This window comes from Equus przewalskii, chromosome 4 (genome assembly GCF_037783145.1).
Source record: "Equus przewalskii isolate Varuska chromosome 4, EquPr2, whole genome shotgun sequence".
NCBI classification, from domain to species: domain Eukaryota; kingdom Metazoa; phylum Chordata; class Mammalia; order Perissodactyla; family Equidae; genus Equus; species Equus przewalskii.
The window spans coordinates 27,067,744-27,083,450 of NC_091834.1; the positions used below are offsets into that span (position 1 = coordinate 27,067,744).

At 33.8% G+C, this 15,707-nt stretch overlaps 1 long non-coding RNA gene across 3 annotated transcripts in view; it reads right to left on the reverse strand.

Moving 5' to 3' along the window:
- Nucleotides 1–723: 723 nt before the first annotated feature.
- The window catches only part of LOC139083002 (uncharacterized), a 135,590-nt gene continuing 120,606 nt past the window's right edge, over nt 724–15,707 (reverse strand). The window contains exons 5-7 of one of the 3 annotated variants that reach the window (XR_011539441.1): nt 7,530–7,705; nt 3,829–4,041; nt 1,629–1,906 (exon numbers count right to left, since the gene is read on the reverse strand). This is a non-coding gene — a long non-coding RNA (uncharacterized lncRNA). Of the gene's footprint in view, nt 1,907–3,828; nt 4,042–7,529; nt 8,425–15,707 lie in introns of all 3 variants that reach the window. The other 2 variants (XR_011539443.1, XR_011539442.1) reach the window with 2 other exon arrangements.

Here is a 15,707-nt window from a genome sequence, read left to right on the forward strand (position 1 = left end):
CCAAAAAATGAAAGATTTAAGCAGTTGTTTAGTTGATTTCCAAATTTTGATAAATTACAAAATTTGTCCCTATTGGCTGTATATTTTCACAGGAACAGAGTTCTAAATTGGTTTCTCTTACTGAAGGATCCAGCTTATATGAGAATTTCCAAATAAAAAGGATATGCCGTAGGAGATCTTGAAATGTTTGGGTTTTTTGTATACCTTTTTAGTACGCAGTGTAATGATTTTGTATTCTAAAATTATGAAAGAAAGAAGGATATCTTATATCAGCAGTAATGAAATGAAAATGAAATGCAGCCCTATCTAGCAGTGCTCTGATTGAACTTGATTTGGCTTTAGGGGCTTTTTAATCCTTCTAACTCAAAGAGCCTAAGTGAATACATCACTTTACCTATAGTTGAATACATCATTTCATTAAAAATGCCAAATAAGGGGCCAGGTCCATGGCTGAGTGGTTAAGGTGGCCTGCTACGCTTTGGCGGCCTGGGGTTTCATGGCGTGGACCTAGCACTGCTTGTCGAGCCATGATGATGCACAACTAGAAGGACCTGCAACTAAAATATACAACTATGTACTGGGGAGCTTTGGGGAGAAGGAGAAGAAGGGGGTGGGGAGGAGTAGAAGAAGAAAAAAAGATTGGTAACAGGTGCCAATCTTAAAAAAAAAAAAGCTGAATAAAATGCCATTTGTTATCCTCAGTTTGCTTTTTAATATTTATTTGGCATGTCCAAACTCCAATTTTCCATGTAACAACTTTGAAATGAGACTATTAATCTATGTGCTGGCTTATTCACTGCAAACTGCTCCTGTAAGGGAGATTAGCAAGATCATATCTGGTTTTGTTTGCAGTCTTATTTCACATCATTTTCTTTCAAGAAGTGGATGATGAAAATAACATTGAATTATATATGCACATTCAATTTAAGAAACATTACATATGGTATTGTATGAAAATTTTACCATAATTTTAAAAAGTTATATGCCATATTGAGAAAACCTTCTCAAACAAAACAAAATGTGTCCAGGTGAGGAAGGTAATTTTTGAGGTACCTCAAGGGTTAATATTTATCTTTTTTCCTTCACAATTTCATTGAATCCTCAAAAGGGAAGGAGTTAATATGATAATGAAACTCGTAAAATTTAAAAACTCAAATAACACAATTTTTTTATAGAAACTTCAACTCACAAATAGCCATAACAAAGCACTACCTTTTTGATGTGCGTAAAGTATTTTTCTCCTTAAAATTCCTTTTTATATAATGTCACTATGGAGCAAGCATTACACATACAAACAAATACATATTCCTACATTATTTTGGCCCAAATTTTGTAAGCATTTGCAAATTCAGGCATGCTGAATTTTCCATAACCACTTCCACACAGGAAAAGTGTTTTAGGTTATAGTTTCAAAGCTTACTTTCTTTCAAGTCTAGGGCCTGAGGTTTCATGTTAAATTGCAGAATGGACAAAAGCATGATGGGAGAGTATATGACACACAGAAAGTAGACAATTAACATGGAATTTGTAACATCTGTATAGAAACATATTATTGCACGATATCTAATCAGTAGTCTGCTGTGCCTTAAACTAAGCAGGAATAATACTGAGGGTTATTAATCATTCAATTTTCACAGCAGTACTCCAGCATGAATTTATTTAGCACAGCCACTTGCATTATTTTGACACATTAGAAAAAAAATCGTTCTGTCTAATTGGCCTTCAAACTCCCACTTCCACCAGGACGTTGTGTTGATCTACTGCTCTTTCACGTCATAGGTGCTGTGTGGCACATAGTGAGCACAGCCTAGTTTCAGATCTGCTAACGAAGTTTCCTTGTGCCGTGCATGTATTCTCTTTAATCCTTCTCTTCTCTTTCTTTTGCAGTGATTATAAAAGGATACATCTTCAAAGAAAGTAAAGAAAGACATTAAATCTACAGTAGTGTTTTCTATATAAACCCATGTGGAATCACACTGTCTGAACAGTTGATCCAGTTTTGAAGACTGAAATGAGAGGCACAAGAACACCATGGCATGAGTGCCCCAAATATCTTTTTTTCTTCATTTCATTATGTGCAAGTAGCTTTATCAGAGTCTAACATCTAAGAATTGTTCACCATCCAGATTCTATGAAAAGTCAACATAAAGCGATTTCATAGGAAAATAATCTGAAAAACAACGTATTTATTCATTTCATGATCACATCACAGCCTTCACATATGTAAACAGATGCTTGTATTGAGGCTTGTTAGAAAAAAGATCTAATTGAGAAGCACTTTCTGGGTTTCAAGGATTATTTCATATTTCTCTTTTCTTTTCAAACTTCTTTCAGTCCCTCATTGTTTCTGTAATCTCACTGATTATCTTACCTAATATCATATCTTCTTACTTAATATAATTAATATACTTAATTCTTAATATAGTTCTTGATTATATAATCTTACTTCATATTGTATTATTACTTATATTTGATTTGTGAAATGAGAAGTAGTCATTCAGAAATTCTGAATTCCTCCCACTAATAAGAGCTTGCCTCCATCTGCACACAGGCACCGTACCTTCTCTACTACTGTGGACCAAGTCGCCCTGCTTTTGTGTAAGATGAAATTTAACTTTTCTGCTTGAGTTCTGAATGTCATCCCCTCTCACCTCAGCAATTTGTGCCTATCATTACTTTCTCCCATCTATCATCAGTTTTTCCCTTTCCACTGGATTATTTCCATCTGCTCGCAAACATGCTTTAGTACTACTTAAAACAAATAAACCCCCTCTGTCCTACGTCTTTTCAACTGCCTCACCATTACTCCTCTTCACAACAAAAGCTCATCAAAGACATGCCTAAGATTATTGTCTCCACATTCTTTATCAACATCTACTATCAGCATGTTGCCGTTCTTGCTGCTTCTAATTCTGCTTTTTTTTTAGACATGTTTCAAAACAAATTTCAGACGTCGTATCTTTTTGATCATAAATACTTCAACATGTATCTCTCAGATAAAGGCATGTAAAAATAACTACAATACTAATACCACTTCTAACAAAATAACAGCAATACTTAATGATCTAATATCCAGTTAAAGCTCAATTTTTTCTAATCGTACTAAAAATACAGTGTTCCCTTACTCTTTTAAAATACCATTTATTTGTTGAAGCAACTGGATCACATATATGTACCATGAAACTAGGCCAATTACATTTTTATGATATTATTTAACTGCTCCCTGTTTCCTGTGAGATAATAGTTAGATCCGGAGGTTTAATTAGATTAAGGTTTAATTTTTTTTTTATTGAGGTTTTAATATTAGCTTTGTCAGCAACACTGCCCAGGATTCCCACCTTAAAAAATAAAGTCAGTTTTTTCCCCTAGTTCTTTACTTTTGTAAAATTTATTTTTTTGATCTTTTAATATTGCCACCTTCCTAACTTGCCATTTGCTACTTCATCTTCGATAGATAACTTCTCTGCTACTTCAGAGTGAATGCTGATAGAAGGAAAGTCTCTCAAGATCCTGCCAATGACTTAGTAAACATGCCCACGTAAACACTTGTGTTTGTTAAACTGGGAAGTGATACCATTTTTCTTACCTAAGACTCATCCATTTCTTTTCAGTGAAGTTGCTACATTGATTTCTCTCTTATAGTTCAATTTATTTTTTTCTGCTTTTATTCCATTAGCATTTTAACATGCTCTCATTTAAAAAATAATGAAAGAACTCTTTTTTAGTCCCTCAATCCTCTCTAACTATCTTTTTCACCCTGATTCATAACAAAATACTTTGAAAGAGTTTTCTACACTCATCATGAATTCTTTCTTACCTCCCACTCACCTCTCAATCCATTGCAGTCTGGCTTCTTCCTGCTAACAATTCCATTGAAATTGTTGTTGCCAAGGAAATCTGCAATTTCTGTATCACTAAATCAAATGAGCACTTCTTAGTTCTTATCTTGGTTTAGTGTCTAGAAATACTTGACAGTCTTGATGATTGCCCCCTTCTTGAAAATTTTCTGTTTTGTTAAAGGATAAGATGATCTTGGCATACCTAGAAAAAAACAAATAAAACCCAGCACTCTCAGCTACTTAGAAGTCACCTCAAAATGAATAATTTTACCAATTGCCACTTCTGCTGGTGTGACACAATTACCAAAGGAGGATCTCCAAACTGATACTTCTAGAATATAGTGCAATCTTAGGTCCAAGACTTGGTGTGCCTCTATCTTTCATAATTTCAACCTTTGCTATGAAGAACCCTCACTAATTCCTAATGCCTATTTCCTTCATACAGAGGGTTTTAATTAGATAGTTAAATGGTTAGGAGGAGAGTCAGTCTTAAAAGAAGTATACTTTTTTATTTTATTTTATTTTATTCAGGGCATGCAAGACCTGGCATTTTTTTCCTTTAAAAGCAAACTAATTAGAATGGTGAATGGAGTCTGCAAATAGAATTTCTGACCACCATGTTTAGGAAATGTTTATGCAGTTGATAAGGCATTATTTTAAAAAAATTCTTCAGCCCCAGGGAATTAATTAAAAGTGGATTAGAATAATAAATACCAGCGCTGGATAGAACTTGGACAAATTTTTATATTATGATAATTAGCTAAATTCTCATAATTCTATTATATATATTAGATCATCGGGATTCTCATTGTTCATTTGTAAGTAAAACATTTTCTAGTCAAATACGGTCATTAATTCATTAAAAAAATCTTATTGAATAATATTTTTCAATAAAAATCCTTTTGATTTCTCTTTTATAAAGATATTCTGAAGAAATAGCACTACTACCACAAATGACTAATCCAATCACAATTGGATTTTTGACATTGATTTACCATCCTTGTTAAGTCTGTTGGATGATTGTTTTGGTTTTAGCTGCACAGGAGTACAGAGAATTTTATCTTTATAATCCATAGAAATGTTACTATCTAGACTTTTTGTCATGTATGACCTGACATCATACATGATAACACATTGATATTGAAGGAAAGTCTAATTATTTAGTTAAAATTATCTGCTAGTTATAGAAAAGTTGGTTAAAAGTCAAGATAAATGCTGTTTATGGTAACATCAATTCTATTGTAGTTTTGCATAAATTAATGAAGTATTTGATTGTTATCTGGCTGCACTTTCTCCTGAATCTTTATTACATTGGTTCAAAATTAAGATAAAAACTTTGGAGTTGTTATTTCGTAATTGGGCAAAATACTATCATTGCATAGTGAATTATATAGCTAAATATGCTATTAACCTCTATTCTTGGAAATAAATACAGATATAACTATACCATTAAGTAAAACTAAAAAAGATGTCATGATTACATGTGGCATCCATAATATATGACCTGCAAACTCACACCAAGGAGTCTGGAAGTCCAAGGATCACAAGGGTTTTAAAATGTAAAATTGCTCTGTATAAAATGCAAAGTGTTAACCTGACTGTATTGATGCAGAAAAATTATAATTATTACTATTACTATTTTTTGTGTGTGAGGAAGATTGGCCCTGAGCTAACGTCTGTTACCAATCTTACTCTTTTTGCTTGAGGAAGTTTGCCACTGAGCTAACATCTGTCCCAATCTTCCTCTATTTTTTATGTGGGATGCCGCCACAGCATGCTGCTGAAGCAGAGCACATGAACTTAACCACTACGCTACCGGGCCAGCCTCTATGCTTATTTTTAACATGAGAAGTAATATCCATTTTCAGAAGACTGCATATATCCGAAAATTTAAAATAAATAGAATGTAAGGGTAACTAAATTATGTTTACCATATATTTTTCATTTTTCTTACAGAATTGAATCGGGGAGTTTTTTGGCATAAAATTGACTTAGCATTTCTGGATTCTAATTGTGTCATCACTTTGTAAAGAGGTGAAAGGAAAGCCTAACTTATTTCTTTCAGTGGTACTTTACTATCTCAGACATAGCTGGTGGCCTCTGGCAGCTTCTGCTCCCTGTTATTCAGTGCCCCTGTCCTATGAACAAGATACGTTATTTTTTTCCATTACTTCAATAAAAGCCCTGAGACTTACTCTGATTTGATTGCTTAGGTCAGATACCCACTGTAATTAATCCCAAGGACCTGTGAAATATGATGGTGTTTAGGACTGAGGAGTAGTGTTTACTCCTTTGAGAAATATTTGGTTTGAGAGTAGGGGAGCAGGATTTCCCAGAGAAAAATCATAATATGGTTACTAAAGATCGGCGACATATAATGGGTGGCTGAAAAACCATTAATGTTCATCCCAGAGTTACTATATCACTTAACCTCCTTCCTTCTTTTGAAAAGGAAGGATTTCGAAGCCTCCTAATAATCAAGAACTTGTTTAGCCTTTTAATATCATTCAGAGTAATCAAAATGAAACTATCATGATGTGTCCCACAAAGAAATTTCTGTCTAATGCTTTGTTTATTCCATTAATTCTAAAGTAAGTAACCTTGACATTATTATTACCTTGGCTTTATTACTGATATACCCCTTTCAAAGAATATTGATATTTTTGTTGGTTTTTCAATGGTTTTAAGTATACCCATTTTGTTGCTTTTCAAGGGTATTATGTTGTATATTTCACTAGAACATATGTGACTTATTATGAATAAAATCATGGCAGCCAAAAATCCTTAGTTCTGGGATGGATTTTAGAGTACAACTATTTAACTGATCTATTTTCTAGGTGTAGAAAATGAAACCCATATAGGATAAATGGCTGGTCAAAGTCATTTAATGGGCAAACCGTGAGTGAAATTCATTTATTTCTTATAGTAGTACACTTCCAGAATCTCTGAACAGGTGGCAATTCTCGCACGTATTTCTGGTTAAAAAAAAAAGATTTTTTTGGGCAGAATTTATTTACATTTATTGACGATATTCATGCATCTTGATGTGGGGGGTGGGAATAGGTTTAATACAAATAAAACAAAAGCAACAGGAAGTGGAAGGAAACGGAAGCCCTAAGTGTAACAAAAGGTCCAGTGTTTGAAATTTTAAAGTGAACTACATGTAGTATGAGTGAGAGGGCCACATATTCAAATGACAGAGGCTAGTGCACTTCCTATCCTGATGATACTGGGAATGACGTCTAAGTAAGTGAAACTTTGGGTCATATATGTCTCTGAATTTTATATTTCTTTTCTTTCTTTTTTTTGAGGAAGATTAGCCCTGAGCTAACTACTGCCAGTCCTCCTCTTTTTTGCTGAGGAAGCCTAGCCCTGAGCTAACATCTGTGCCCATCTTCCTCTACTTTATATGTGGGACACCTACCACAGCATGGTGTGCCAAGCGGTGCCATGTCTGCACCCGGGATCTGAACCACGAACCCTGGGCCAGTGAAGCTGAACATGCGCACTTAACCACTACGCCACCAGGCCAGCCCCTATGTCTCTGAATTTTAAAAGTAGCATCAATAGCATATCACATGAAGTCTATAAAATTGCATGTGTTAGTTTTTTACTGATTTTTATGTTAGGCACACAATAACATATGGTGAAGGGGGGAATTTTTGTATTACCAGTTTCTTGTTTACTTACCCTGAGGTCTTTTTACAGTACAGATTTTCTTTACAAATACGTTTCCCTGAGTCGTTTGTGTAAATACACTTTACAACATTGTAAAAAAGACATCCTTTTCAGGTTTCTCTTTGAGACTTGCTTTCTTTGAGGTATTTGCTGCTTTTAAATATCAGGGGAAATATTCAGAATCAATTCTATTCCATTGCAAAAGATAAAAGGATAAAAGCTATTTTAGTATGATTTGAGAATGCAGTGATTTTCTTTAGCATGGCTTAAGGCCACTTTTGACCTGGTCATGTATAAGTGCAGACTCATATTCCATCATTCATTTCTATGTATTCTCTGATCTAATTATACTGAAATACTATTAAGTTATTATTTATTGTCATACTTTGCTAAGCACTGCCAGGTACTGTGCTAAGTACTTTACATACATAATATGAAACTTAACAACTGTATGACAGAGGTATTATTATATAATTCTCATTTTACTGCAGAAGAAACAGAAACTTAGAAAGATGAAGTCAGTGTCACTGTCAGCAGCAGATGCAAGGATTGCAATCTCCACATGATCCCAAGCCTATCCTCTTATATTCAGTGCCATATTTACCACCTCCTACTCACTTCTCATAAACCACCATGTTATTTAACACCTTCACGTCTTTATGTACTCAACTTGCATTGCTGGAAATGTCTTTATTCTTGTCCATCATAAAATTTCCTGTACATCTTTCTATCGAAGTCTCAGATCAAGCTTCAGCCTTTCTTGTCCCTTCAGTCTCCACCATGATATTTATCATAGGGCACTGTAATTGCTTGATTCCTAGTATGATTTTCCTCAGGCTGTGAGTTCCTTGAGAGTAGAGCTCACGTATTATATATCTTTGACCCTGCAATCTATCACAGAGCTTAGCTGCAGAGAAGGAATACATGATAAACATGAGTACACTGCATCATTAGACATCTCCTTGACACTATATCGTACTGCGTAAGGAGTAGCTAGTACACTCCATAAGTAAAGTATCTTACAGTTAGCTCACTGAGCACATAATAAAATCCTCAAGAATGTTAAATCAGTTCTTTTTGTTTCTTTTCCCTTTTTTTCCTTTTTAACTTTAGGTGTAAACAATGTAAATCAACCCTTATTGAACCTACAATGTAGTAAAGATTTGATAGCAGCTTTTCTAAGGTGTCAAACTGGTTTCTGGGGGAAGAGGGGCTGCAAAGGGCAGAGAGCTCCATTCCCTAACTGCTTTCTCTCTGCTTCCTCTCCAATTCCTTACCCTATAAATCTGCAAAGACCCTGCCTTCAGCTTGAGTTAGCAATAAATCACTACTTGATCCTGTTCTGCTCCAGCAACAACGGCAGGGGAGCAGTGCCTGTGGGGCTTCAGGTCCTGATGATGAGGCCTGGGGGAACAGAAACCTCCGTGGTGGCCAGGGCTCCAGATGACATATCAAAAATAAAATTATACTGTTTACACTGGAAAGATTAATCTCCTGTTGACATAGGTTTTGTAAAAGTGTACACATATCTAGCCATGGTCTTACACAAGGATGACTTTTGTATTTGTGGTTATATATGCCAGGGTCCAGAACATGGGAATAGGAGATAAGAAAGTAAATCCCTACACCCTTACAAAATATTAATCCTTATTCTAGTAGGTTTCTTCCTCCAAAGATTGCCAAATCTGGCTGATGATCAGAATCACCTGGGAAGCTTTCTTAATTCTAATTCAGCAGGTATATATTGGTGCTTTGGAACCTTTGTTTTTTAAACAGCTTCCCAATATTCTGGTAATTTTATAGGTTGGGAAGTATTGTCTTATACCCTGAGAGTAGTTATATCATTTTTATCAGTGAACAATGTTTACCACTTTCATCCCTCTATATCAAAACATACTTATTCTAGAATTTGTTGCAAGGTTCCATGTCTCTTGAATTTCTTTAGTTATAAGGATACAATTTGAGATGAGATGCCTGAAAAGAAGGAACTGAAGAAGATAAAGCTGTCACACTTACTCTTGGATTGGTGAAGATGTTATAGTCAGTTAACAAGTACTTACTGAGCACCCGTAAGACTAATAAAGCCTGGTAAGTGCTATGACAGGAATATAAATAAGGTCTGAGGAGCACACAAAAGATAGACTGCTAAATTATATTTGGGAGAATTGGGTAAAACTTCATGAAGGAAGTAATTTTGAGTTGGACATTTAAAATGAAGACCAGTTCTTGGAAGGTCATGTATGCTATGTTAAGGACTTTAAACTTGGGATGAAGGCAATAGGAAGCCATTGGAAGTTTAAACAGGCAAGTAACTTGACCAGATGTATGTTTTAGAAAGACGTGTCTACCAACAATGCAGAGTCAATAGAAAGAGTTGAGATTGGAAACAGGGAGACTGCTAGGAGACTATAATAATTACTTGGTAGTGATAAAGATGCACAGCAGATGTTAATGAGGGACAGTAATTTTTTTTCATAAATACAATCTGTGGGATAAGAGAAAAGTGGTAAGAATGATTTTAAGATTTTCTGTAATGAGCACCTAGATGTATGATGCTGATACTAACATTGGGCATAGAAGGACAGGTTTAAGGAGAGATTTAGTGTGCAGGTTTGGAGATTTTGAGTTTTAAGCACTTCCTTATCATCCAGGAGGATATGTCTGGTAGAAATATACATTTTGGAAATATAATCATTAGCACAGTACTCCTTCCAGATATCAAAATGTAATCCCTTATAGGTTTTCTTGTGATCTCTATTCTCTATCAATACTTTTTTTTCTCCTCCAAATTAGTGACTAATTCCTGTTATAGATTTTAAATCTTTGATGTTATAAAGAAATTTACCTTTTTATTTTCAGCACAACCCCTGACTTATAACTGGTTGAATGGATGAGGGTACAGTATAATTTTCAATCAATAGCTCAAGGAATCAAAACACTAGACGTAAACATTAAACACCAGATGGAAGGGGAAAATCACAACCAACTAGAGAAGATATGACTTGCCAAAGGAGATGATATTTAGTCAGGCTTTGAAGAATGGGTATGTTCTGAATGAGCATACTGAAGCAGAAAAAATATTACAATTTGGAGACTTGATATGAAAACAATATATCTACATGTATTTATTGGCTTAAATTCAGTTATGATCTTAGTAAAGTTCTGTTTAGGTTAAAAAATAAAGAAATATTTGATTAAATATTGTTTATTTGTACTGTATTTATTGGCTTAAATTCAGTTATGATCTTAGTAAAGTTCTGTTTAGGTTAAAAAATAAAGAAATATTTGATTAAATATTGTTTATTTGTACTGTTTAGGATTACCAATCTGGATTAAAAGAAATTGTAACTGTTCTAGATTTAAAATGACTTTTGGGCCTTCAAATTATGTCCAATAGAAGATACAGTGTATGTGTTATTTCATTAGAAGGAAAAGGAATGAGGGGAAAAAAGCTGCAAGTAGGCATAGAATTGTGAAAATTGTGTATTCTGGTTGATGCTAGTATCTGCAAAAGTAGACATTTGATTGGCACAACTCTTTGTAGAAATAAAACAAATATTAAACCAGATAAGTGCATACAAGATACTTCTTTAACATTTGCCCTTTGACATTTGCAGTGGAAGCAGATATTGTGAAATTTCAGTGCCTTATGGGCATGAGATACCTAGGAAGATTAAGCACCATCTATACAATCAACAGACATAATATCTATGTCAACAACAATAAAAATAAAAATATAAATATGGCATTGGCAAGTGGCAGATAATGGAAATAGAAACCTGTGAGTCGTGTATCTGAGTAAAGATATAAAATTCATTAAACCAGGATCAACACTGACATGTTGGCAGAATTTTTTATACTTTTATCCCAATTTTAACATTTAAAACTTCTCAATTTAAAATCATACATACACACACAAAATATTGAAAAACACTTTCTTATATTCTTTAAATGTGAGCTCCAGTTAGTATTGAATTATTAGTATTTATATCTTATTTAGTACCTTTTCTGAGAACAAGCTTTCTTTGCACAGGTAATTTATATATCACTTAGAGAATTCTAGGCTTTTTAATAATAATTTATGCTGCTCCTGATAATATAACAAGCACTGAATTCTCAATAAAGATATTTCTTGATTTTGATAGTTGCCATAAAAATTAGGAATACCTCAGTTATTGGAGTCTCACTTTAAAGTCTTTACCTCACAGATATTAAAAATAAATCTATCATGCAATCACAATAGAGATCTTTAATTTTTTCCCCCTTGAAATCCTTATTAGATCTAGTTGTCTTAGGAGGGAATAGGGAGCTGGAATGAGCGTCAGTGGACCGAACACAATTGACATGTATAAAAGTATTGCCAAGACTCCTCCTGGTTTTTACAAGAAATTTCAATGGGTAGTATTAATTCATGACAGTTTTATTTCTAATATCAGCAGGTTGACATAAAAGAGCCTCTGTTAATTTTGAAAATGAGGAGAGGAGAATGGGAGTAGAAAACCAGTGGAATATGAGTGAACTCTGATGCACCTGAAGTGGTAGAATTTTTTAATTGGAGGGAAAAAAGAAAGCAACTTGGTCCATGAAGACATTGGCTTTCCAAATTCCCAATTAATAGTAAATACAAATTTTAAATCCTCCCCCCCTCCCCACGCTGTTGCACATAAAAACTCAGTATCATCTTGTTAGAAGCTCTCTTGTTGATGAAACATTTTATTTTTGGCACATTTTATTACATGAAATGATGTTCTGACAAATTGGTTTCAGTTTCTCTGACATGCAAGTAGAATCCATCTATACTTTATTTTTACACACTTTTTGTAAAGTCATTAAGAGTAAGTGGGGGTGGTCAGGGACACCTTTGGTTTGCAATGAATAGTTAATGAAACAATATGGGTAGGTCATTTAATATAGTTGTAATCGATTGCTGCTGTTGCCTTTCTGGCCAAGCTGTTGTGCAGGAACAGATTTTCAATTAAATAAATAGCTGGGTCGGCAGGCAGGTGCGCCTGGGCGAGCAACCTGCCCTGGGATTTGGTTTGCAGCGGTTGCCTGGCAACACAACACAGCCGGTCTTCGAACAACAGCTGCACCCTCTGTTAGCAGCTAGCAGATGCTCACACCTCAGAGAATGGAATATCAGAAATAATGATTTGCGAACAATAGTTTGTGGAACTCTCTAATAAACAGAAAAAAATAGCTTGAATGATAAGGGTCAAAGATATTCCAGACTGTTATAGTGAATGTGAATTTGGATCCAGTGAAATTATCAGAAGATAACGAAGATAAAATATTACTGTATAGTGTAGCTAAAAAAATCTGAAAACTTCTATTGCATGTGAAGCAAAGCGAGAGGTTTTCATATACATTATCTCATTTACTTCTAATAAACTTCTAAGGTAGTATTACTATTACTTTAGCAGATGAGACACTACATTTCAGAGAATTTAAATCACTTATAAAGTTTTCACTATTCTTTTAGTGTGCTAATTTAAAATTGTGTGAAAAGTAGAAACCAAAAACCAAATGTTTAACCTATTACAAGAGAAAATATGTGTAATGTAATAGCTGTTACTACTAGCAGCTGGTAGCCATGTCAATTTATAACCAATTCCTTATGCTAAGTCTATAGGATCATGCTTGAATTTAATATAACCAAAAGTTTGAGTAATTTGATTTGTTACAGCTTATTAAAAATATTATAAAACATATGACTGGAAATTCTTAATCTCTGTACTCATAAGAACGTATAATTAAGTTGTGACAAACCAGAACCTCCTACTATTTTATTCCTCTATCTGATTATCCCATGCCGTGAACACATGGCCCCAATATTAATGTTCCTTTTGGTACAAATTCAGTTCAATGAAATATTGTCTATTTGCATTTTGGTAAAATAGAAAATATTTCTTTAACATATTTTAAAATTTAAATTTATAATATTTGTATTTTACAAGAGGCTTAAAATTTTTTAAAGCAGTTTGTGAACAAGTTTCTTTTTGTCCCCAGGCCATCATCCTATGCATGCAGGGGGTATGAGGACCAAAGTACAGACATAGACTACATAATCATACAGAAAAATCTGTCTCCTCTCACAACTGCACACATATACACAATGTGATTTCTTTTTTCTTAATTTACAATAAACAGAAATTGAGTAATAATGAGGCACCTCTGCTATAAAAATACAGGAAGAATTTTTCATTTTGAACCTTTTTATAAACAAAGTATATTTTCTTTCAAAGCTATGTGTAAATAAACAACACATCTTCACAAATATTGTTCATTAATCATAATATTTTTCTGTGAATCTTTGGATGAAAAGTATTGATTCATTTTCCCTTTTAAAACTTTAAATACTTGTTACCTAAACAGCATTTTAAAAGTTATCGTATTTTTTGAATGAATACCTACAGCTCTTTTAGAAGAAAAAGAAAATCTCTACCCAAACAATTGAATGTATAAATAATTTTGTGATATAGCATTAAGAGTAATTTAATGTGAGGTAGCTATACTAATTAATCTTTGCTGAGTCAATAAATAAGAAGTTGCAGGAAATCTAGATAGTGTTTCTTTCCTAATCTTTTCCAGGATATAAACAAATCCAATGAATGAGGCATTATACATATAAAGAATTGGGTACCCTGAAAACGAGGACTTTCAAGAGTAAATCCCTAGGGGAAGGATAGTACTTTTTTTGAAAAGGGCAATGTTTATTGATTAGGTATATTATTAAATTATAGAAAAAACCTCCACTCTCATTTACCCTTAAGACAGATGTAAATTCTCAATAAATTTTTGACTAATACTCAAAAACCTCTTCACTTCATTGACTTATCAGTGTCATGTATTTATTGAGGGCAAGATGTAGGAAGCGCCCTCTCCAGTTCCTTGTTTGGGCTGAATTTTTAAATAAAGTAGCTGACCACTTCAGTTTATGCAGGTAAATTTAATTTGTAAGTGGGTTAATGGTCCTCACAGTCAACCTCCTTAGACTAGGAGGACAGCGTGAATCTTCGATTTACAAAACAAACAGAGAGAAGTGCAATATCGTAAAGGACTTTATTGTACGAGGTTTAAAACATCTAACATGTGGGTAAGACTATCGTGATGAAATAAGAACGTGAAAATTTACCTTTGTAGTATGATTTAAGGAGTTTTATGAGTATATCCTAATATGAGGTAATGAGCATATTGTATTTCTTCTACAGTATTCCTAAAAATACACAACCTAATCATGAAAAATTATCAGATAAACTGAAATTGAGGGATATTCTGCAACATAATTTGCCGGTACTCCTCAAAAGTGTCGAAGTCTTGAAAGAAAAGAAAGACTGAAAGACTATTCCAGAATAAAGGCGACTATAGAGAAATTATAACTAAATGCAATGTGTGATCCTGTATTGGATACTGGACTAGAAGAAAGACATCAGTGAGGCAGGTGACAAAATTTGAATAAGATCTGATTAGAAAATAGAATTGTATTAATATTAATTTCCTACTTTCTATCATCTTATTGTTGTTATATAAAATGTCAACATTTGGGGACTCTGGTTAAAGAATAAACAGGAATTTTTTAGACTATTTTTGTGAAACTTTTGTATGTATGAATAATTTCAAAATAAAAAATTAATTAAAAAAATTGAAAACTCATTCCTCAGCATCAAGTCATTGTTGGATACAAGTCAGTATCTACTAAGAAAGAGTCATATATTAAGCTCTTTTTAACATCAACATCATGTGATGTTCTTTGTGATAATTGATATTATTAAGCATAAAAGGAAATATATACATATACATGTAGATCAAACCAGATTTTTTGAGAGTAAAATGGGGAGTGACAGGTATTGGTACAATAGGAGTAAGCAGACAGTTCAGAGCAAACTGGGGTATGTGGTAATCCTATTTAGAGAGTCTATTTAGAACAGAACTTTCTGGGCTTACAGAGGAACAGACTGTAATAACAGTGACTCATCCATCTTTGTATTCCAACCACTTAGCACAGTGCCTTGCATATAGTAAAAACTCAATACACATTTATTGAACCATACAGAAGCCTGGCAAAGAGGTCAGCTTCTTCAGTGTTGGGGGTTGGGAGGGGATGGCATATTTTATCTATGTCACAGTTTAATCTGGGACTGGCTAGCCCACTCAGTAAATAAAGTTTGAGAAGATGTCTTTCCCATCTTA